The sequence below is a fragment of the Chamaea fasciata genome, unplaced genomic scaffold, assembly GCF_029207755.1.
Source record: "Chamaea fasciata isolate MVZ Bird 193981 ecotype frontalis unplaced genomic scaffold, bChaFas1.0.hap1 SCAF_22, whole genome shotgun sequence".
Lineage (NCBI taxonomy): Eukaryota > Metazoa > Chordata > Aves > Passeriformes > Sylviidae > Chamaea > Chamaea fasciata.
Window position 1 is genome coordinate 7443280 of NW_027094107.1, and position 22114 is coordinate 7465393.

At 50.2% G+C, this 22114-nt stretch overlaps 1 protein-coding gene across 2 annotated transcripts in view; it reads right to left on the reverse strand.

The window, feature by feature from the left end:
- PAK3 (p21 (RAC1) activated kinase 3) overlaps positions 1-22114 on the reverse strand; it is a 100704-nt gene that overhangs the window by 37740 nt on the left and 40850 nt on the right. The gene's annotated exons all lie outside the window — the stretch shown is intronic.

Here is a 22114-nt window from a genome sequence, read left to right on the forward strand (position 1 = left end):
TAACGAAAATGGATCAGTCTGATTCTAACCCACCTGACAGGCAGCAATCCCTTGCCACGGGAAGGCTCTGCAGCAGGTTGCTGGAACCACTGGGCATCTTGCCTATGATGCTTTTCATTTTAAAAAGAATTTAAAAAATCAAAGTTTGGAAGAAGAAGGGAGGGTAAAAAAGAACAAAGGACCAGTTTTCCCTGGTTTCTCTGCAGGTGGTGTTGCTTTCCCTGCTTTCCCACAGTTTGTTCTCTGCTTGACACACTCCCAGAAGGTGTGCCATGACAAACACGACTCAGTGAACCCCCAGGCTGGCACCACCGCAGCCCACACTGACAGAGCTCACCAGAGACAGAGTCACAGCCCTTTTCCCTGCCACGGTCCCCACAGGCAGGGCAAGAGCTGCTTTTGCCTCGAGATGTGCGCAGCTCCCCAGGAAGGCAACAGGAGAGAAGGCAGCCTGTCCTGACTCGAGCTACAGGCTGATAAACCACTGGCCCACGGCTCAGCAGACACGTGCAGGCCAAGCCAACAGTCACCACAGAGCTCTGCGAGAGACAAGGAGGCAGCAATATAACGGAATAATTCAAACTTATAGACAGGTGACACTTCTAGCACCTTCTAGTCACCTCCTAGGTCATTTAGCCTTTGATACCCTTAGCTGAGAAACTCGCTGTAGTAAACAACACTAAATCCTGTACCAAAGGATGGATCTGATATGTAAAAGACTGAACTCGAGGCCACCCCACGACTGCCAGGCGGAGTTGGGGGACAAACCACACTGCAAGAAGCAAAAATAAGGCACAGGGAATCCTCTGGCTATAGCTACTGGGGCTGGATAAAGACCACTAGTAAGGAGAGCACGGGATGGATGTGAAACTTCCAAATCCCACGAGCAGTGACAGAGACCAACACCACACCAGAAGATCTGCTGTCCCAACCTTCTCAAGGCATTGTGGCATGTTGGGAAGGACACAGCTCCTACCTCCAAGGAAGGAAAGGGCAAAGCCCAGGCTGCCACGTGCCTTTCATGTGGGAGGTGAAAACGGTCCATATCTTGCATCAGCTCTTCAGGGCACTAGGGCAGGGAGGCATCATATCCCCATTTACTTCCTCAGGGACAACGTTTTGCCTTTTATTCCTTGCCAGGCCTTTTATTTACAGCTGACTAACTTCATCTATCTAATATTCACCTGCTGTGGTAGTGATCTTATTGTGCGTAATGGCCTCTCCACCTTGGGGGTACTATGGATCTGGAGCAGGCACAGGGGGAAGTGGAGCAGTTGTTGCAGGCACTTACTCATTTCCAGTCGCCAGCAAGACTTTGGCTTCAGAGCAGCACGATGGGAAGATTAGGAGAACAAATGCACAAATGCTATTCTTAAATAGGTCAGGGGAGAAATGACACCTATGTGCAGAAAGCAAAACATGATCCACACACAAAATCTGGGTTTTTTCTCAGCTACTACACTGGAATGATATTTTTAAACTGCTTAAACAGGGATTCAGCATTTAACGCTTCATTGCTCAAAAAATAATCTTCTGCTCCAGAGTAGTGGAGCAGTGGAGATTCCTTCCTGCCTGACTTCACATTACAGCAGGAAAACAGTTCACTGTCCTCCTACGACCTAAATGAAAAAATGAAGGTGTTTGGGGATCTACTCGCAACTCCTCCTGTTGGATACTTGTTATGTTAGATTGATATTTTACTTGTTACATTAGATACTTGGCCATGGCCTCCCGCAGAGAGTCTGAACCACCAAAGTAAGGACACTGGACTTGGAATGGGACAAAAAGCCCCCAAGGGTGGTGGCATCCAGGACACCTCAGCCTCAGTCCCTGTATGGGAGAATACTTGAGCCAGCACGGACTGTTCTGGTTTTGGAAATTGCACGTGCTACAAATCCTACTTAGAACAACAGGCAGGGATTCACACTTGTGGGATTCATCCCTGTTTCCTGTAAATCTCTGCTAGGACAAACCACTGAACTTCTCTGTACAACCACAGACACCTTGTCTGCAGAACGTGGGAGCACTTCTCCAAGTCACTGGTGCAAAAGGACACCAAGTTTTTTAAATAGACAAGAGCCAAGACATTTCCATTCCCAACACATCAGGGTACTCTCATCACAAGATCTCTGTCCAAACTGTGTGGAGCCATCTGCAACAGCTCCTGTGAAAGGGAACTGCCTCCACTGCTCAGTGCCTCTAAAGCAGCCTCAGATCCTACTGCAAATCCCCACCAAAGTACCAACTCCCAGAGCAGCAGCTGACACTAATGCGGTCTTGTATCAGGTCAAAGGTGGCACCAAAAATAAGAAACATTCAAAATGCACAGGAACAAGTAAACAAATAAAAGAGCAAGGGAAGAGGAAAGAGGACAACGACAGGACCCAAAATAGATTCTTTGAGGCACACACACGTCAGATTTATGGCATAAAAGCTTTGCAAAGAAACTTGTTCTTCAAAGAGTCCATCAACATTTACTCTGCTGCTGGCTGAAGTCTACTACTGTCTGACACCCCTACTTACTATTTACAACTTCAGGCTTTAGAGAAAACTGAAGTACATGAATTGAGGATTTTACGAGGCACAGAATGAGAGCTGCATTGTTGCCTGCTCTGGAAGAAGAACAGCAGGCTGAGAAATGGGGAGGAGCAGCACCCAAGGAGAGAAGTTGCCCAAGAAAACCTTAGCAGCTCCTCTGCCTGTCTTTATTCCTCAGTCAATACACACAAGGGCAAAGGACACTGCTGTCCCAGGCACAGGGCGAGAGCTCTCAGTGCTTGCTTCACATGGAACCACAGCTGGAACCTCCAACAGGCCTGTGTGCCCCACCCCAGGATGGACAACCTCCAGGCGATTATTGGAACACTTCCATGAGCACAGCCTGCTGCTCCTCAGCAAAAACTGCCGCCTCAAATGGTACCTGGCTACCAGGTGCCCACATCCGCGGTGAAAAGCACAGGCAGATTCCTTCCCACACCCCATTCCAGAGGCACCAGTAGAGGCAAGTACAGAAGCACCAGGCTCACAGCACCCTCAACTCTGCCCCGTGACAGACCACTGCCTGGAGCTGGTCATCATCAGGGAGAGGAGCAGGGATCTGCCTCTTGTCTTGTTTCCTTGCAGAACGTATTGATGGGCAGAGCCATGTGCTGAGGGGACACGGGACACCTGCCACAGACTTCACAAATAACCTCAGACAAGTTACTCACTGTCTTTGTGTGCTCTTTCTCGTTCTGTGAGGAACTCGGCTCTTCCCCTTGCTGTTGATGTAGGTAAGAGGTTGCTTCTATTTCACCACATCTATCAGACTTTAGAGAACCTCATGAAGAGCCAGGTTAGTTTTCAGAAACCTCTCAGCAATCATGTTGTTAGTCAGAACACAGTACATGCAATACGGTGTCAACACTGGATAGCAAGTGGAGAAAAACCACAAAATACCTCCAATGAGCGGAGAAATCAGGAAGTGCTGGGGGGATACCAAACCTCTGGAAATGCTGAATTGCTGGGGAATAAAAGGTCAACAGAAGGGAGAACAGAGCCTTTCCACTGATCCGCCCTTGAGGAGGAGAAGATGAGAAAACTGGAGGTAAAATAATTTTACTAAGTGGCAGAACATGATGAGAAATGAGCAAGACACTGTTGCCAGGGTCAGGATCTAAAAAAAAACCCAACCCAGAACAGCTGATATATTGTCTGATCTCAGACAAAATGAACCTGTCTGAAGGCACTACAGCTTAGGCAAAGTCACGAAGCAAAGATGAAATGCTCTGGTTGCAAAGCTGTGTTACCGTGTCTGTGTGAGACTGAAGGGACGCCAGAGGTCCCCCAGGGAAGTGGGGCCAGCCCCACACGGGCACAGGTGAGACGGGACCTGATGTGGCTGCAGGGAAATGCAGCCCAGCCCTCTGGACCATGCAGTGACAGACCCTGAGAGCGACAGCACGAGCATCTGCACTGGGAAAGAACGCGATTAAAGGAAGCCAGGGCACACGCAGAGGCTGCCTGGAAATCCAGGTCCAGAGCACAGCACACGGAGAGATGCAAGAAGAGCAAGGCTCAGCTCAGAGCAACGGGGTGAACACACACGGCTAACAGAATGCCTCCACAGGGCAGCTCCTCCAGAACGTGAGTAACAACAGTGAATGCAGTGCTCGAGGAGGATCCTGCAGAAAGACACATCTCTGCAACAAAACCTCAGCACACTCTCAACAGGCCGGCTCTGCACGAGATGCTGCCAGCCATTCCACAGCTACGTTTGCTGCCCTGCCATTAAATCAAAGATGAAGCTGATTCCAGCTGGATTGGAGAGCCAGCTGCAGTGATAAGAGGCAATCTTAGATGGGAGAAATGCCACTGAATGCTGAAGATGTAGAATAAAGAAAAATGTTCTGAGATCAGTGGGCAAATACAAGCTGTTGATAAAAAAAAACCTCAGAAAATCAGAGGTATTATCACTTTAGCTTGACAGAAGCTGACAGACAGAACCATCCACTGCTTGGCAGCAGGACTGTGCAAACATGAAATGATAAACACGTCTGATAAAGAAATATTATCATTTTTGTAGAAACGTATGTCCCTGCAAGGCCTTAAAAAACGAGATTTTGATTAAAAAACTGTAACAGAAACGGAAGACCACAGAATACACTAAACCAATTAAAAGCCACACTAAATTACAGGCCACAAAGACTATCATCTATCATCACTGAGTGAACTTATTCTCAGTGAGGTTAATTCCTGGCCCTGCATTTACCTCTGGGGCCTTTAAAGAAACTCTTGGAGCCAAAGATGTGATGAGCATCTTTGAGCTGTAGCAGCTCTGCAGACTCTGAATGAAGCCTGGGAACATCCGAGGCCTCCAGCACACACTGCAGAGCTCAGGGGGGTTCTCTGCCCCAGCAGAGGGTCACCGCAGGGACCCCAGGGTGGCTCAGGGTCACTGCAGGGACCCCAGGAGGGCTCAGGGTCACTGCAGGGACCCCAGGGTGGGCTCAGGGTCACTGCAGGGACCCCAGGGAGGGCTCAGGGTCACTGCAGGGACCCCAGGGTGGCTCAGGGTCACTGCAGGGACCCCAGGGTGGCTCAGGGTCACTGCAGGGACCCCAGGGTGGGCTCAGGGTCACTGCAGGGACCCCAGGGCGGGCTCAGGGTCACTGCAGGGACCCCAGGGAGGGCTCAGGGTCACTGCAGGGACCCCAGGGTGGCTCAGGGTCACTGCAGGGACCGCAGGGAGGGCTCAGGGTCACTGCAGGGACCCCAGGGAGGGCTCAGGGTCACCGCAGGGACCCCAGGGTGGGCTCAGGGTCACTGCAGGGACCCCAGGGCGGGCTCAGGGTCACTGCAGGGACCCCAAGGTGGGCTCAGGGTCACCGCAGGGACCCCAGGGTGGGCTCAGGGTCACCGCAGGGACCCCAGGGTGGCTCAGGGTCACTGCAGGGACCCCAGGGTGGGCTCAGGGTCACTGCAGGGACCCCAGGGTGGGCTCAGGGTCACTGCAGGGACCCCAGGGAGGGCTCAGGGTCACTGCAGGGACCCCAGGGTGGCTCAGGGTCACTGCAGGGACCCCAGGGTGGGCTCAGGGTCACTGCAGGGACCCCAGGGTGGGCTCAGGGTCACTGCAGGGACCCCAGGGTGGACTCAGGATCACTGCAGGGACCCCAGGGTGGGCTCAGGGTCACCGCAGGGACCCCAGGGTGGACTCAGGGTCATTGCAGGGACCCCAGGGTGGGCTCAGGGTCACCGCAGGGACCCCAGGGTGGGCTCAGGGTCATTGCAGGCACCCCAGGGTGGGCTCAGGGTCATTGCAGGGACCCCAGGGTGGGCTCAGGGTCACTGCAGGGACCCCAGGGTGGGCTCAGGGTCACTGCAGGGGCCCCAGGGCGGGATCAGGGTCACTGCAGGGACCCCAGGGAGGGCTCAGGATCACCGCAGGGACCCCAGGGCGGGATCAGGGTCACCGCAGGGACCCCAGGGAGGGCTCAGGGTCACCGCAGGGACCACAGGGAGGGCTCAGGGTCACCGCAGGGACCCCAGGGTGGGCTCAGGGTCACCGCAGGGACCCCAGGGTGGGCTCAGGGTCACTGCAGGGACCCCAGGGAGGGCTCAGGGTCATTGCAGGGACCCCAGGGTGGGCTCAGGGTCACCGCAGGGACCCTGTCAGACACGGGTCCCACCCCACCCAAGGGCTGCCCATCATCCTTCTGTCTCTCCTAAGCAGGGCAAGGCTGGAGGCAGGAGCTGGGGACACAGCACAGCCCCACAGGCCCTTCCTGAGCTGGAGGACCTGCATCAGCCCTTGTCCCTTCAGCCACTCTAACCGGCTGCTACACAGGAAGTTGCTCTGCTACTGGCTTGATTTTGTCAGCTCCTCCCTAATTTACAGCCCTAGGCAGATGCTTTTCCCTGCCCAGCCCTGAGGTAGCAAAGTCCTACCCAGCAGCTCACAGCAACACCAAGATGCCTCAGCAGCAACCCCAAGAAGAGCAAGTATGGAAAGCCAGTGTCCCATTCCACTTACCAGCCGATGCCTTAGAGCTCACAAAGTGCATCTACTCAGACAGGAAAGGAGCCATGAGCTACATTCCCTGGAATGTGACACGTCCACGCACACCTTACTAGTCACCAGCACTGTCTGGGTCACGCACCAGGAGAAAGGACCATGAAAACAACCCCATGGAGAACTTCCAAGGGATTTCTTCAGAGAGCATCAGCCTTCAGCCCTTCCTGGTGGTCACTAACAGCAGCAAAGACATGCAGAAAGGACAATTCACAGAACGATGCAGGCACGTCCCAGGGGAAGACAGCGGATCAACAGCTTTTATTTATTATCAGAAACAAAATAAGATAATAAAACCATCATGTACCAGAAGAGAGAAAATATTTACCTTGCATTGAGCAAACCTTTGCCAGGGTGCAGGCACAACTCTGAACAGGAGGAAACGTTAAGGAGAGACATGGTAGAGGCTGTTTGCAACCACACACCTCAAAGCCAAAAGGGATTTGAAACCGGATCTCTTCCCTTCAGGAGTAAAGCAAAATTGTCACAAAGAACCACAAATTATTTATTAAAGAGAGTATGATAGCACAGGGAAACAAAACAAAACCTAAAATAATCTAGATGCAGACATTTCTAGAGATTCAAGAGAAACCAGGTGACAGCACAGGGAAGACAGCCCTCTCCTTTATTATCTTTAATTCAATTCTGCTTATCAGCATCATCATTACAGCTCAAAGTGCAAGGACTTCAGCACATTCCAAGTCTCATTCAATTTCTGCCCAAGGATCTGAACAGACTCCAGTAACGTTGTGTCAGATTTCCATGGGCCCCTCCAATCTGGGAGCTAAACCCTCCTTTAAGAGGGAACTGAATTCAGCTTCCTCGCCTTTGTGGGGAGAAGCCCTGGCTGCTCGCCCTCTCCGTGACTCAGCCACACTTGGCCCGGCCGTGGGATGGGCTGCATCCCCTCTGCTCCCACCCGAGCCAAGGGCATCTCTCAGAACGGGCAGCCCTGTGCCGTTCTGGCCCTGCCAGGCACACGGAACCCTGCCGTAGCAGTGGGAACACTTCTCCATCTCCTCCCGGCACCTGAGAGTCTAATTTGGGCCGAGGCAGGACGGTGCACACACAACGAGCCTCTGCTGGGAAACGTGGGCCACCACATCATGGTCTATTACTATCTCACTGTCTTCAGACTCTGTTCAGCCTGCAACAGCTCCGAAATAAATCCAGCATTTTGCAGATCTTGTTCCTGCGTTACTTCCCATGCTTTAAAAGATTTTTCTTCCATTGCCTGGAAAATATTTTTGCAGAATTCTAACATTCTGGGCATCTGAAGAGTGATTTATTTCAGATTTTATGAAGCCCTTCACCAGCTACAATTAAGTAAACCCCTGGACACCATAAATGCCAGTAACAGCCATCCCTAATTCCAATAATCTCGAAGGACTTCTGGATTAACCAGTGAATTCTTATTAGACAAATCACACACTTGTCTGTAGAGCAAGGGCCAGAATCTTTCCAGTGCAGAAAGTCTCAGCCTTTTAGCCTGAATGAGAAAAGGCACTGCAGGCAGACCCTGCAGCCTGCACACACAGAGCTCACCCTCGGCATCAGGAGCTGAGTGCAGCTGACCTGAGCCAGCCAGAGCGCCGTCTGCAAAGGCCTTACAAGTGAGGAACTCAGTGCACAGAGGTCAAATTACCACTCCAAATTATCCTAATAAACCTACGGATGCAAAAACGATGGAAATTAACAAACAAGCCGCCACCTGTCCCTGATATGCACCTCGAGAGACCAAACACCTCCTCCTGCAGCCCAACATTCACCACCAGCAGCTTTAAGGTCCCCAGCTAAGAAATTCAACTGGAGCGCCTTGGTTCTGCCCCCGGTACACACAGCACCTAAGACATCAAATCTATATTCTGAATTAAATTGTACAAAGCACCTCCTGTACTCCAGGGAACAGCAATCACTGTCAGCCGAAAACGATGACAGCAAAATCATCTTTTGCCCTGGTGTACTGCTGCACACGTTCACCTTCATGTTCTGGCATTTAAATACTCGCCCACAGGTCTAGGAGTACACCTGGACACATTCCTCATTGAATATTCTCCTGCTACGTGCATTGATCACATCCCCTCTGCATGTTTGCAGCCCCTGACCCCCAGTCCCCCACTCTTCAGCTACACCTCTCAGTAGCTGATTTCTTTCAAAAAATTTGTTCTACTAATGACATCCTCGTGATTTCTTAATGGGGGCTAAGGCCTTTCAAACAGCCTTCAGAACCCAAAAATCAGAAGGACTTTTCCCCTCCTGCCTCCCTGTGCAGGAGCACAGGAGGAAACGCCAAGAATCAGATGTTCTCTTCTGCTCTGTAACTGACTTATCATGGGGACTCTGGCCAATTGCATAATTACAACGTGCCTCCACTCCCTCACTTCTCAGTGGCTACAATTATGCTGAAACAAATCCCCGGTCACCCGGGACTGATCCTGAGCTTCAGATTCTGCCTCCCTGAAGGCATCTGACAGGCACAGGCCATGCTCATGGGAAAGGCAAGGTCTCTGACAGGAACTGGTCATGAATTTTTCAGCAAGTTACATGTCAGTGGCTTGAAAGAGAATCTTTTCAGGGGAATATGCCAGTGCTGAGGAAGGCTCATCATAAGGATGTATCTCTGGAGAAAACAGAGAAGGAAGAGCGTTTCTGTTCTCTTGGAGAGCAGCTAAGGAAAGCACAGAATTGGGGCTGGGAAACCTGGGCTCAGCGCAGGTACCAGCACTGTAAGTGCAAGGCAGGAGATTCAGATTCCCCAGAATGATTTTTCCACTCCTCCGTGGAATCTTACGAGCATTTCTTCTTTTCTCAAAAGCTTTAAAAGATCCTGGTTCCAGGGAGAACCAAAGACAAAACCATTTCCTACCTCACAACGGGGAGAGCTCGGGTTCCACCTACCTGTGAGTGGTGCTGCGTAAACACAGATGTGTATCACAACATGAGTCCAAGGATGTCAGCTCTCCACTCAACCTCCGTCCAACAAAAAACCAACCTGCTGGCCACCTCCCAGGGATTCTGTGCAGATTATTAATTCATTACTGCCTGGTGAGTGCTTAGGAAAGGTAGAAGGTGAGGGGCTGCTGTTATTTCCCATTATTATCGTGACCATCTGACATCCATGCCACAGGCAGCTCGGATCTATCCTCTGTAGGAACCTGTGACGCTGGGCTCAACACAAATCAGTTTCTCCAATACAACATGTGAGTTATAACAAGTGAACGATGATCTTGGCCTAGAACCCTTTAAAAGAGCTCTGCAGATGGGCACAGGGCCACACACTGTTAACAAAGTGTGCAAAGGCAGCCGTGTGACACGGCTGTGTCCCGTGAGACTCTTTGAAGCAGCCCTTCTGCCAAAAGCTCCTGTTCGCCCAGAAACGCTGGCAGATAGGAAGATGTGTCTGTACTAAACTATTTCTGTGTAGCATCTGCTGACTTAACTTAAAGTGCCACCAAAGGGATTTGGGATGACTTCCCTACTCCACAGCAATAAATGCTGAGGCAGACATCCTTGCAGCTTGGCTCTAAGGATGGAAACTCCCATCAGAGGGGAGGAGAGGACCACCAAGATCTACTGAACTCCTCAGCCTACCCTTCAGCTCTTTCACCCAGCTGACAACACGGAACACACAGGCCACACTCTCCCTAGAAAATTACTTACTACAATCTAAACTGCAATGCCAACACATCCAAACTCTATCCTAACTCTTCCAGCAGCCAGCCCTACTCAGTTTTGACAATCCAATCGCACAGAACGGATCAAGGCAAAGGCTGGAATTTGCCCAAGCATGTTTACGCCGGCTGTCTGCAGCACTCAAACCAGGAGATCCCTAAGTGAAACATTTAGGCTGCTCCCATTCTTCTGACAATCCCAGAACTTCCTTCCAGTATCTAAATGAGAGATCTACAAGAGAATCTTAAAGGAGTATCTACAAGAGAGCTGGAGAGAGCGGTTTTACAAGGACATGCAGCCCTAGGAGGAGAAAGAACGCCTTCAAATTGATAGAAAGCAGGTTGAGATTGGATGCTAGGAAGACAGTTTTTACAGTGAGGGCAGCGAGGCCCTGGCAAGGCTGCCCAGAGAAGCCCTGTTCCAATCTATCTTCTGATCCCACAAAACATTTCCATGTGGCCAGCATCTGACAAGCCACCAAGACAGAACCTGTGCCCGTTTTCTGGGCGGTCACCACTCCCAGCTCAGCAAAGTCTCACGCCAGTTGAAAGCTGGGCCCTTTATCAAAGGTGAGTGCGTTCAGCATTTCTGATGGAACTCAGCCACGGTTATCTGGAGTAATCATTATGCTCTTTCAGCAATTATCATCAACACTAATATAACTTTGGCTGCTGCAAACTGTAAGAGTGTCCTGATCTAATTTACATTCAGGGGCATTATATCATACAGTGCAACATATGATCCCAGTCTGACAAGCTGATACTGAAGACTGTGTAAATGGACATGAATCACTTCCCAAGTCTCTGCAGGTTTGTTTGTCCTCAAAAAAACAAAGTTTCCACTTTTTCCAAAGGCTGCATAGAGAGAAGCATGTAATCTTCCCTCTGTCTATGAGGAAGCACCTCCAGGGTTGAAGCCCATTTCTGAGTAACTGGCCCGTGCCCGGGGTGATCTGAAAAATGCCTGGCCCAAGAACTCTCGAGAAAGGAAATCTTGTGAGAGGGAAAAGACTTTGAAGGTAGCTACAGAAAGAAAGAATGTGTGCTGGAGAAAAGCAGAAATCCTGAGACCATGTTCTGATGGCAAATGCCATCCAGGATGTCACATGAAGATAAGAACTGATGTGTTATTTAACGCAGCTATTTTATAAACCTCAATTCTGTAACTTAAATGAAAAGTTGAGGTCAGACCACATAATTGCAGGCAGAATTCGGCCAATAACCATTATTTTTTATCAGGACTGTCCTCTAAGCTAGAAGATGTGTCTTGATGCCCCAGAGTAGTTAACTCAGACTAAGAAAATGGTACTGACAGACTATTTTTTTTTGCTGACAGTAATCTCTTTCAGGTTCTCTCTGTGAGAGCTCGGACAGAGGCTTGGAAATCCATTCAGATCCCAGAAGTCTGACTGCAAAACACCACTGGGCAGAACACCCATCTTCTATATCTAAGACTTAGCTGGGATGCTGCTTAAGAGGCTGTTTATTTTCCCCTGTCCTCTAACCTGGTTATATGCCTAGAAATTAAAGCTAAAGGGCAGAGAGATGTTTTCCCCAACATGACAGACAAAAACCACAGAAAAACTGGTTTCCTCTGAAGTACCAGGCCAGAGCTGCAATTGCAATTTCACTTGTTTTACCAGACCCATAGAGCACCACTTGTGCTGAATGGGTGCAGGGGGAGAGAACTCAAGTGCTGCTCAAAGTGAACAAGAGCAGCAAAGGGGTGAGCCCTTGAGCTGGGGGGAACCAGCCTTCTGGAATGCCACCAGCACAAGCACAGCGTGGCAGAAATTCAGGCCCTGCCTTCTCTCCCCAGAGCGTGAGGCTCAGACATGAACACAGAAATGCAGCTCCACAGGCTGGGGGATCCTGGGTACCAGAAATTCTGCTGAGGCACAGCACAGGGAAGGGAGAGGCCAGAGCAAGAGTCTCTAAGATGTGGTTCCAGCATCCACAGCTGGCCTAAATTTTACTCCATGCCAGGAAGCAGCTCCTTTCTCACAGCTGGCTGCTGTTACAGAGCACTGACACCCACCACGGAGCAACCGGGCATGCAATACTAACAGCATCAATGAGAAAACTAGGAACCCACATCAAAGCACTGACAGTTGTTTTTATAATATTTGGCTTTCAAACTAAGTGCAAAAGGAAAGGTATTACGCTCAGCTAAGCATGTTTAGAGGACTTTGCTTTTAAGATGTGATTCCGCAGCTTTTAAACACACACACATGTGGAGAATGACCCCTTAAGGGCAGGGGAAAGCTGCTGTCACCTGTAACTCAGCAAATCACAAGTTCTATGAAGAACAAAAATCAATGCTGCTCTGAAATTTACCCTGGCAGAGGAAAAAAAGCCAAAACTATCATAACAAATGGCTGCTGAAAAGTCAGTCAATGGGAAGTGCTGCTTTGGCCACGGTTTTTCTTAAACATAGCAATTTCCTTGGAATTTGAGTCCAAACATTCTCATCCGCACTACACTGAGACCCTGCACTGAATACAACAGACACAAACCAATAACGTGAATAAATTAGTACACACTCATTAGCTAGAATTTTTCTAGTAACAGAAAATTATAAAAGAGCATAATCAATTAAACTAATTTAGAAATCTCCCGTTCTCCATTAAAACACTGACACTGAACCAAACTACACAGAGCCTACCTGCATCAACACTCAGCACAGATAAAACATGGATGCAAATACTGTCAGCCATGTAATCTCCATAAGAAGACCCTTGGATCTGGGGATTTAATAAATTAAGGACAAGTGTAGCATAGAAATATTATCTTGAGGACACAGTGGTTATTACTGGTGCCCCTTTTGAGTGGAGCAGGGACTGCTCAGCCCTAGCTGAGTCTCCACAGAGGGGCACAGCCTGATCTGAGCTCTCTGCCTGCACTCCAACGCACGTGTCTGCTCTGAGAGCCGCAGAAGCACGTGAGTGCAGCACTGTGCCCACGGCAGCAGACCTGCAAGGGGTCCACCACAGTCCTGTCCTGCTGACAGCTAGGGGTGTCTGTCACTTCAGCCTGGAAGACATGTGCTCCATCACCGCCATAAACGTGGCATGATGCTAACGCTGAAGTCTTCATGTGATTTTACATTTGTTTCCCTGATGGTTCTGCCACTTTAGCATCCACCCACAGAGAGGACCTGACATCTTTTTAAGTAGTTTGTTGAGACACTACAACCTGATGACTCAACTTAGTTATTTGTCTCAATCTGCAACAGACTCAGAGCTGTTCAGTAAAACAAGTATGGGCTATTTCCCCTCAGAGCAGGTGAAGGATGGAGTCAACAACCACTACACCTGCTCTGCTTTGCTCAGCTACCTGCTTTCATTTTGAATCAAACCCTGGCTGTGCTCTCCTCCAGCCTGCCTTACACATGTGCAGCCTCCCTGCCTTCACTGGTGCTCAGGCCAGTCTGAAATTACATCAGTGGCATCTTGCTGCAGCTTAGATGGCATCACCTCAGGTTACACGGGACTGGGAGAGACCCACTGGGGCACCAAATACAGCCCCTGCTGTCCAGGCAACCACGTCACCGAATCCCTCTGTAAGTGAATCCAAAGTGGTTATGAACCAAACCTCACTGGGCACACCCCAGGCCAGCCGTGAGTGACATCCCGTGGTAGGAGCTGGCTCAGGAAAAAGCACACAGACACATCCAAGACAAATTAGAAACTGCAACAGGCAGGGAAGTCTAATGGCCAGGGAATGAGACAGGCAGCAGGATGGCTGGGTCCTGCTGCTGGCTCCTCTCTTCCCTGTTCCACTCACCCTGCCACTGCTCCATCCCTCGGGTTCCTCTGGGCTGACACCAACATAACAACACTGCCCCTCCTTTTCCCTCAGATTGCTTGGAGCACTGTGACAAAGAGAGGGACACAAGAACTAAATATTTTTATCACCTAATCTCCCCAGCAGGTTTTTAAAGCCCATTTTAAAGCCCTCCTTTGCAATTCAGACTGTGGATAATTTGCTACCTGCATCTCCATAAAGTTTAACCTGGCAAAGGTGTAATTTCATCCCTGGGCTCTTCTGACTTGAGACTGTGGAGCTTCTCTTTGTGGATAAAGTATCAAAGCAATAGCTCTGAGACAAAAGCCCTTTGCATCTCACAACCCACATATTATTCTCTCTAAACATAGTTTAACTGGCCAGAATCAAAACTTTTTCTCTCCCCTCATGTCTCCTCCCCAGCGTGCACACAAACACAGATAACAACAGCAGAGACACAGAGAGAGGATGGTTTATCCCACAGACAGGATTACTGCATCATCATGTAATGACCTTGTTCAGGAAAGAAAAAGGTTAGTTACATATCAGCCTGAGTCGTAAAGATACCAGCTCCTTTTCAAAATGGGGTAAAATAATTTCCATTTAAAGTTATGCTGAAGAAAACACAGAACACTGGCCCAGTGAACTGGAGAGAGAAAGAGCACAGCCCAACTGCTCTCCATACAACCCCTCTGCAGACACATGGAACACACTGAATCGAACACGTAGGAGCGTTCCTCTGCATGGAAAGGAGTATGCTGCTTTCTGGGTTTGTATCTTCAAACATCCCGGAGTCCTTTCTGTGCCCTACAAAGGTACGTGGCATAAAGAACCATTCCTGTGTTTCTCTTCAGGTGCAAAATGCTACAGAGCCAACAGTTTCAGCTGCCCTTTGTGAAGATTTTACATTTGTACCTGTTTTCTTCCACCTCAGAACAACTGGAAGAAGTAAGGCCAAATGCTGCCTGCATGTGAAGCAATCCCAAGAAAGAATAATTCAAGGCCAGGCTTATTCTCTCTTTTTAGACAACATTCAGTGAAGCTTTGGCCACGACTAAAACTCCAAGGCTGAGATAATCGCATTTGTGACTTCGAGCTCCTCAAAGGGACTTTTTTTCTAATGAATTTTCAAAGGCTATGAAAATACAGGTACAGTATTTACCACTGAAAGCAGTAAAAGAACACTGATGCTGCTGCCCCAGTACAGCACACTTATTTCACTGCACTGCTGATATTCTGCTCAAGTGAAGTGCATGTTATTAAAGCTAATATTTACCAACAGATACGACAGTTGTGAAAGTAATACAGTCCTTCCATGTAAAAATAGGCTTCCAACAGGAAATACAAGGCATCTGGCAAGTCTTAGCCTGCCAAAGGCAACTGTTCCATGTCCTGCTTCCAGGACAAGAAAGCCCTCCAGTTACTCCAGATCCTTCCAGTGGTGAATGCTGAGCTTGTCTGGTAAGTTTTCCAAGCCCAGTGGAAATCCTAGAGCAGACACAGAAAGCTCTGAGTCGAAATTGGCACCAGATGCTTTAGAAAACAAGTGATTTTCATTTTGTCACAGAAATATGAGAAGGCCAAAATGCTTTATTTGTCAGCACAGGAACAGCCACTCATCTAAGAGCATGAATATTCTGTTGAAGCTGTTATAAAATCACTCTTCCAAGGAAACCCTGCACTGAGTAACAGCGCCATGTGCCAACTTACAGTCCTCTCTACACGTGTATGAGACAGGAAATGTACTTTCTAGAGCAGATGAACAGCAGTGACAGCCTTCAGACTAGAGTATGGAATATCATTTGCAGCAAATTCCAGCCTCTCAAGGAGCAGCCTACAGCGTCTCCCTATTAGCTCAAAGGTTCCTCACAAAGGCCAACTCAACATCATACATCTACTGCAGTGTTTCTTCTCAATTAACTAAGGAAAAGTGTATTAGGCATACATCAAAACTGCATTGCAGCTCGAGCTGCCAATTACTTATGGCAAAAGGGAGGCTGATTCATCCGACTCTATGTGGGCCTTGCCTGGAGTTTTCCCAAAACGCAACGAGAAAAGAAGAAAACCTCAGTGAACCTCCCCCTCATTCCCACTCCTTCCTCCCCCACAAATCACAGTCAAGAGGCCTGTGCTCGCAAAAGCAGCATTTCCTGGAGGATTCTTTCTTCAAATCACTCCTTTTCTAAATTCAGACAAAACACACAACTCAAAATCTATTTGCATATGATATGTACGCACGGAAGGACACCCCTCCCAAACACTCACAAGCAAAAGGCAAAGCAAAGGGTCTAAAGCACCTCCAAGTGCCCAGTGCCGGGGGATCCCCAACACCTTCCAGCCCAAACCTCCCAGGGTTCCGTGGCCCCCTGTGCGGAGTGCAGCGGCTCCCGGACAACCCTGGGCTTGGCACCAGCTGCAGCAGCTGAGCAGGGGCTGGGGAGCCTTGTCTTCCTGCCCACAGCACCCACAGAACACAACACTGCTGCCGAGCACAGGCACATCCTGAACACAGACCTCTCCTCAAGCTCCCTGGGTCAGGTGCATTTAACGCCTAACACATCACGAGCAGCAATTCTCCATCCAGCGTGTCCGTCCTTCGCTCTGCGTGTTCCAAATGAGCCTGCTGGCCCCAGGGGTGCCAGGGCTCCTCTCTCCCTGGCACTGCTGGATGGAAATGGTTCTTGTTAGCTGCCGTGGACCCAACTAGCCCAGGTTGTCCCGGCCACACCGACACCACCGTTCCCCACAGGGAGTCCAGGACACAAAACTTCCCTCGTGTTTATTTCTCACTGCTATCTTTCATTGCTCTGACAGCACCCTACTGATGACCTCGGGCATCTGACTTCATCCTTTTGTTTCCAGTGTGTTTGACACGAGTCAAGCTGGCACCCAGCCCCCCCTGGAGCAGTCAGACCCTGCCTTAACACATTTGTGCTTCTTTTCCAGGCCTGACTTCTAAGCATTTATTGTAAATCTTCAAAATAGTTTTCACAGAAAATATGCTTTGAGATCCTCAGAGTGCAGAAAAATGCCAGACACATGTACCTACTGCTCGGTGCCTTCTTTGAACCAACATTCCAGATTCCAGTGAGCACAGAAGGGAGCCTGAGCTGCCCTTTCCATGGCAAAATCAGGAGTCAGACACAGCCAGCTCCAAGGATCACAAGGCAATGCCTCACCAGCACTGCAGGGCAGCCAGTCTTCTGCCTAATGACCCCAAACCAACAAAAGCCATCAGTCTGATGAGAACTTGTGCTTTAGAGGCTGTTGGACTACACAAGAACGCAACTTTTTCCTCCCCTTGCCTGAAATCCAGTCCTGTTATGGGATGATTTGGGGATGATGTTTACCAGACTACTGGTACAGGATGTGAGGCAGCAATGAAAGGAGAAGACTGTCCCCACAGACTGCCTCTCTAGGTAATTCCAAGTATTACCCCGCCCCCTTCTCATGCATCCTACAAAGTGCAAAGTACCTTCCTCAAAAAGAAACAAACCAGGGAGCAAATTCTGGTTTCATCCTTGTTTTTCTAGAAATCTCACTTCTTCCCAGCTTGAATTCTCCGGAATGAGGAGAGTCACAGCACAGCACAGCTGATGTAGACCACATCTGCAGGAAATGCCAACCTGAGCTAGCTAGGCTTGCTAAAGAGATCAAACGTGGATGGAAGCAGCTCTTTTCTGGAGCAGGCATCGCTTCAGTTGTTGAAATATTCATGCACCAACAGGAGCTGTGGTATCAGTGTCTGTCCCTGACACAAACAAACCTGAGCTCAAAGCATGACAATCTGTGTTGTGCAGAGCAGAATCACAATTAAAAGCATTTCCCAAGCCTCCATTTCTGCAAGCACACATCTGACAGCTTTTCTGGTGACACATCAAGAGCATACCCAAATCCAAGTCCACAATCTTCTGCCTGTGAGGGCAGGAGACAGTAGAAACAGCTTTAGCAAATGCCCAGGATTTTAATTGTGTGCCTTCAGTTTTCCCCTCTCAGGTTTACCATGCACCAGCAGCCCTGTGGTTCATCTGAGGAGTGGCTGGATGTACCTGATAAATATGAGCTGGCATCTGGGCACTGCAGGTTGAATCAAGACTCTCTGCAGGGAAGCGCCAGGAAAATTTCTGATCTGGAGGATTTTCTCCTTCACAATAGGGAATAGAGAAGTAGCAGACAGAAAATGGAAAACATTAGGCCTTTCACTCCCCTCAAGAGACACAGAGAAGTACTTTCCAGTGCCCTTTCTAAATAAAGGAAACTGATTTTTTGATGCCAGCAAATGGACAGAGACTGGGAGGGGGGCATCCCTTCACCAGCACTGTCTGGAGAAATGAGTCCACTCAGGTGACACGGCAAGAAAATGCTTTAGTACTGCCCTCATCACATGCACCCAACTGTGCATACACCCTGCAGAGCAACGCTGAGCCTGCTAAGGTGCCAGAGCATTTTCAACACTTGAGGATTAGAAAGGAAATGAGAAAGGTTTGGCCCTGGAGTCTGTGCAGTGTTGAAATGCAGTTTGTTTCAGGTTTATGGGGATCTATGGCTGGACAAAAATGACACTGCAGTACCTTGAGTTGTGGCAAAGTGAAGCGCATTCATGAGCAGCAGACTGGAGCACAGCACAGAGCTCAGTGGCCCATGTGCCAGGTTTCACTTCCAGAAGTCAAAGGGTCACATCCAAATCTTTGTTTCCTCTCCCTGAGAAAGCACACCTCTGCCACCGGACAATAAAGAAACATGAAATTACCCAAAAATTCTTTGAGCATGTTTGGGATCCAAATTGCCTTAATTTACTTCTGACGGCAACATGACAGTCCGTATGACCAGAGCGGAGCAAAGGACGTGATCCAACCTTAACTTTGCCGTTCTCCAACTTTAGTAGCCTTACAGTGCTGTACCAGAGCACCCAGCATTGTGGAGGCACTGGATACTATTCCAACTCTGGAACTGGCAGCAAAGACTCCAGGGCAGAGATGAGCTCTGCTCTGCATCACTCCAGACTCAGTCACATCTGTCATACACTACTAGATCAGCAACTGACAATAAAACTAATGCTGGGAAATGAGCACACTGAATATATAACCACACTATTTTACTCTTGAGTACTCAATGCACACAGCCATAACCGTAAGTCTTTAGAGTAAAACAGAGCAACATTCTTAGCAGAGGTTTCCTAAGTGAGCAGGACGTGCCCCTGTTTAAGAGGGACATGATTTCCAAGCCTGCCTCTGACACAGGACATCAGAGCACCTGGAGGTGCACCCACCCCAGTGCTCCAAGAGCCAGACTTGCAGGTAGGGCTGGTGGATGTGCTGACACAAAGATCCTCCCAACCCAGAAGCCAATGACCTGGAGTGCTTGTGGGCCTGTCTGTCCCCTGCCCAGGTTCTCCTGGGATCAAGAGCTCCAGAGGAGAGGGACGTGAGACTGCAGCAACACCACCACAGGTCTCCTGGATGCCTACAGTGGGACTGCCAGGGCGGATGCCACGGTCCTTGCCCAGAGCGAGGTGCACCCAACCCACCACATCCCACACCCCCTGGGGCAGTGAGTGCCACCCTGCAGCCCAATTCCCGGCCTCAGAAAACCTAGGAAGCCAACTCTTCATCAGTGCACTGTCAGAGCTAAGCTGGAGCAGCGCAATTGAAAATGAGAAGTCCTTTGGCTCTCTACAACAAAGCACGGTGACACACTTGTTGTTCACTGCATACAGCTGCTGATGTTCACCTGGAAACAATCTCCACAACTCCAAGCACTGAGACTATCCACTAGCAACCCACAGATACTTCTGTCGTATTTTTCCATTATAAAATTACTGCTAGGAGCAGGAGACAGCCAGAGACAGCAGGTCTGAGATAAGACATTCACATCAGTGTCTCTACCTGTGCTCACCCCAGCCCAGTGAAACCTATTAACTAGCACTAACTAATACCACTACTCAAGTAACAGGAAAATAAAGGAAGATACACAAGCTCAACTATTTGTGTCTGAAAGGTAAAAGGCGAAATTGAGCTACAGGGAGAAAATGCTAGCTAAACACAAAATAGCACTGGTGAATGAACAAGTTTATTTCTGCAGGTGAAAGTTAATTCACATTCCTCTCTCCCCTTTCTGCCGCTGCCCTCCCTCATTAAGTTCCTGGAGAAAAGCTTCAGGCACCTTCGGCATGGGCTAAGGATGGAAATGAAAGAGGAAGATCACAGTGGCCTCCTGCCCGCCCACTGTGTAGCACAGCAAGAACAGAAATCAGTTCCCAAACCAGAGAGGCACGAAGTGAGAGCACTGCTAATGTCCCAAAGTCACAGGGAGTCCAAGCAGAGCAGCAGTGGAAGCCAAATCTGGCAACATCCCCCCCGTGACCAGTTCTGTTCTGTGAAGACATGGGTAAAATGAAGGAGGAGTTGTAGCCAGATCTCAAAGACCTTCAGATTCCCAGTGGTTTTGATCCCAGAACAGTGGCAGCTCCAGGGATGCTTGGACCCACAGTCACAATTCAAGTATTGAAAGGAAAAGAGAAGAAAGCTTCAGGCAAAGGGAACAGAAACTGAAAATGGGACTATCCCCACAGACCAGCTCCCCTCTAGGAGAAAATGCTGCCAGGCCAGGAGATGGCTAACCCAAGAGCTGGGCTGGTTATGGCCAACAATATGTAGCAGAGCTCAGTGTGTCTCACCTATCCCTGTAACTGTATGGACAAAACCTGCAAAGAAATACCGGGGCTTGGAGGAAGACAACCCCTTGTGACCAATTCTGTTTCTCCAGACTTTGTGAGTCAGCTCAAGACACACAGGACAATCTGGACTCCAACTTGCACACCTTTTCTGAGTTTTGGTCAGACCCTTACAGGGAAATTGCCGTTAACAGTCTACCTGGAAAGGTAAAGTTCTCTTCCCTGTAGTCACCAGCAAATGCTCAAAACTTCTGGGAAACCCTCCTACACAGTCTCAGTGGGCACAAAGCCCCCGCCAGTCCCTCCAAAAAGCCAGCATGCTTGTGTTAGAGCCCTGAGGTGGACGAGGCCCAAGCCCAGGGCCTGTGACACCCAAAGCAGCTCACCCTGGCTACTCCCTCCTGCAGCACTGCTGCCACAGCTGCCTCCCAAACTGCTGCTGCTGCAAGTGGTGGCCCATGGGGCCCGAAACTTAATCCTGTAACAGGAGCTCAGGCCTCACAGGAGCTACTGAGACTTACTTTTACTTATCCAGAGTCATTCAGCGAAGAAGCGCCGTCCATGCACATCTTGGTTCAGAGTACAACCTCCCCTGCAGCCCCGAGGCAGCAGCTTGCAGCCCCCCATGTATGAAGGCAGTCAGCCCGCAGCTCCTCTGCCCAGTTCCACGCTCAGGGACTGCAGCCCCATCCAGCCACAAGCATCACCTTCGCCCACCACAGAACACCCGGCTCAGGGCAGTCTTTCCCCTCCCTGCACATAACCTGCCACAGCAGCCTGCACTCCCCAGCCTCCAACAACCCACCAGCCCACGTCCCCACAGCCTACAGACCTACAACCCGTTCATTACCCCTGATTTACTCCTCATTCTGCTCACATCGTTGGCCAAGCTGCGACTGGGAGCCCGAGGCTCCTCCGCAGCCATGTGCCACACTTCCCCTTCCCTCCTCCTCCGGGGTGGCTCCGCGGCTGTGCCGAGCCCCCTCCTCCCCGCCCGGCGGCCGCACACACGGTGGGCTCACACGACAGGGGCCAGGGAGGCCGGTGCCATCACCCCTCCGGCCCTGGGGCAGGCGGCAGCCCGTCCTCCTTCCCCTCCTCCTCGCTCGGCGGCCCCAGAGCGGCTCAGCAAAGCCCCCGCGGATCTCCGGCCCGCGGGCTCCCCGCGCAGCGACCGCGACCGTGCCCACAAAGACGAGCGAAAGCGGCCACCCCCGCCCCGGCGCCGGGCGGGATGCGGGCAGGTGGGGCCCGGAGCCTGCAAGGGCCTTCGCCCAAGTCTCCCCACGGCCAGCCAGGCCGTGCCCGCGCCGCGGACAGAGGCGAAATCCGGCCCCCCGACGGCCCTGGGGGCTGCAGGGCCCCACACAGCCCCGCGCTCCGCAGCCGGGGCCCACCATCTCCTTCTGATGCTGCTCGCTGTGAAGCCAT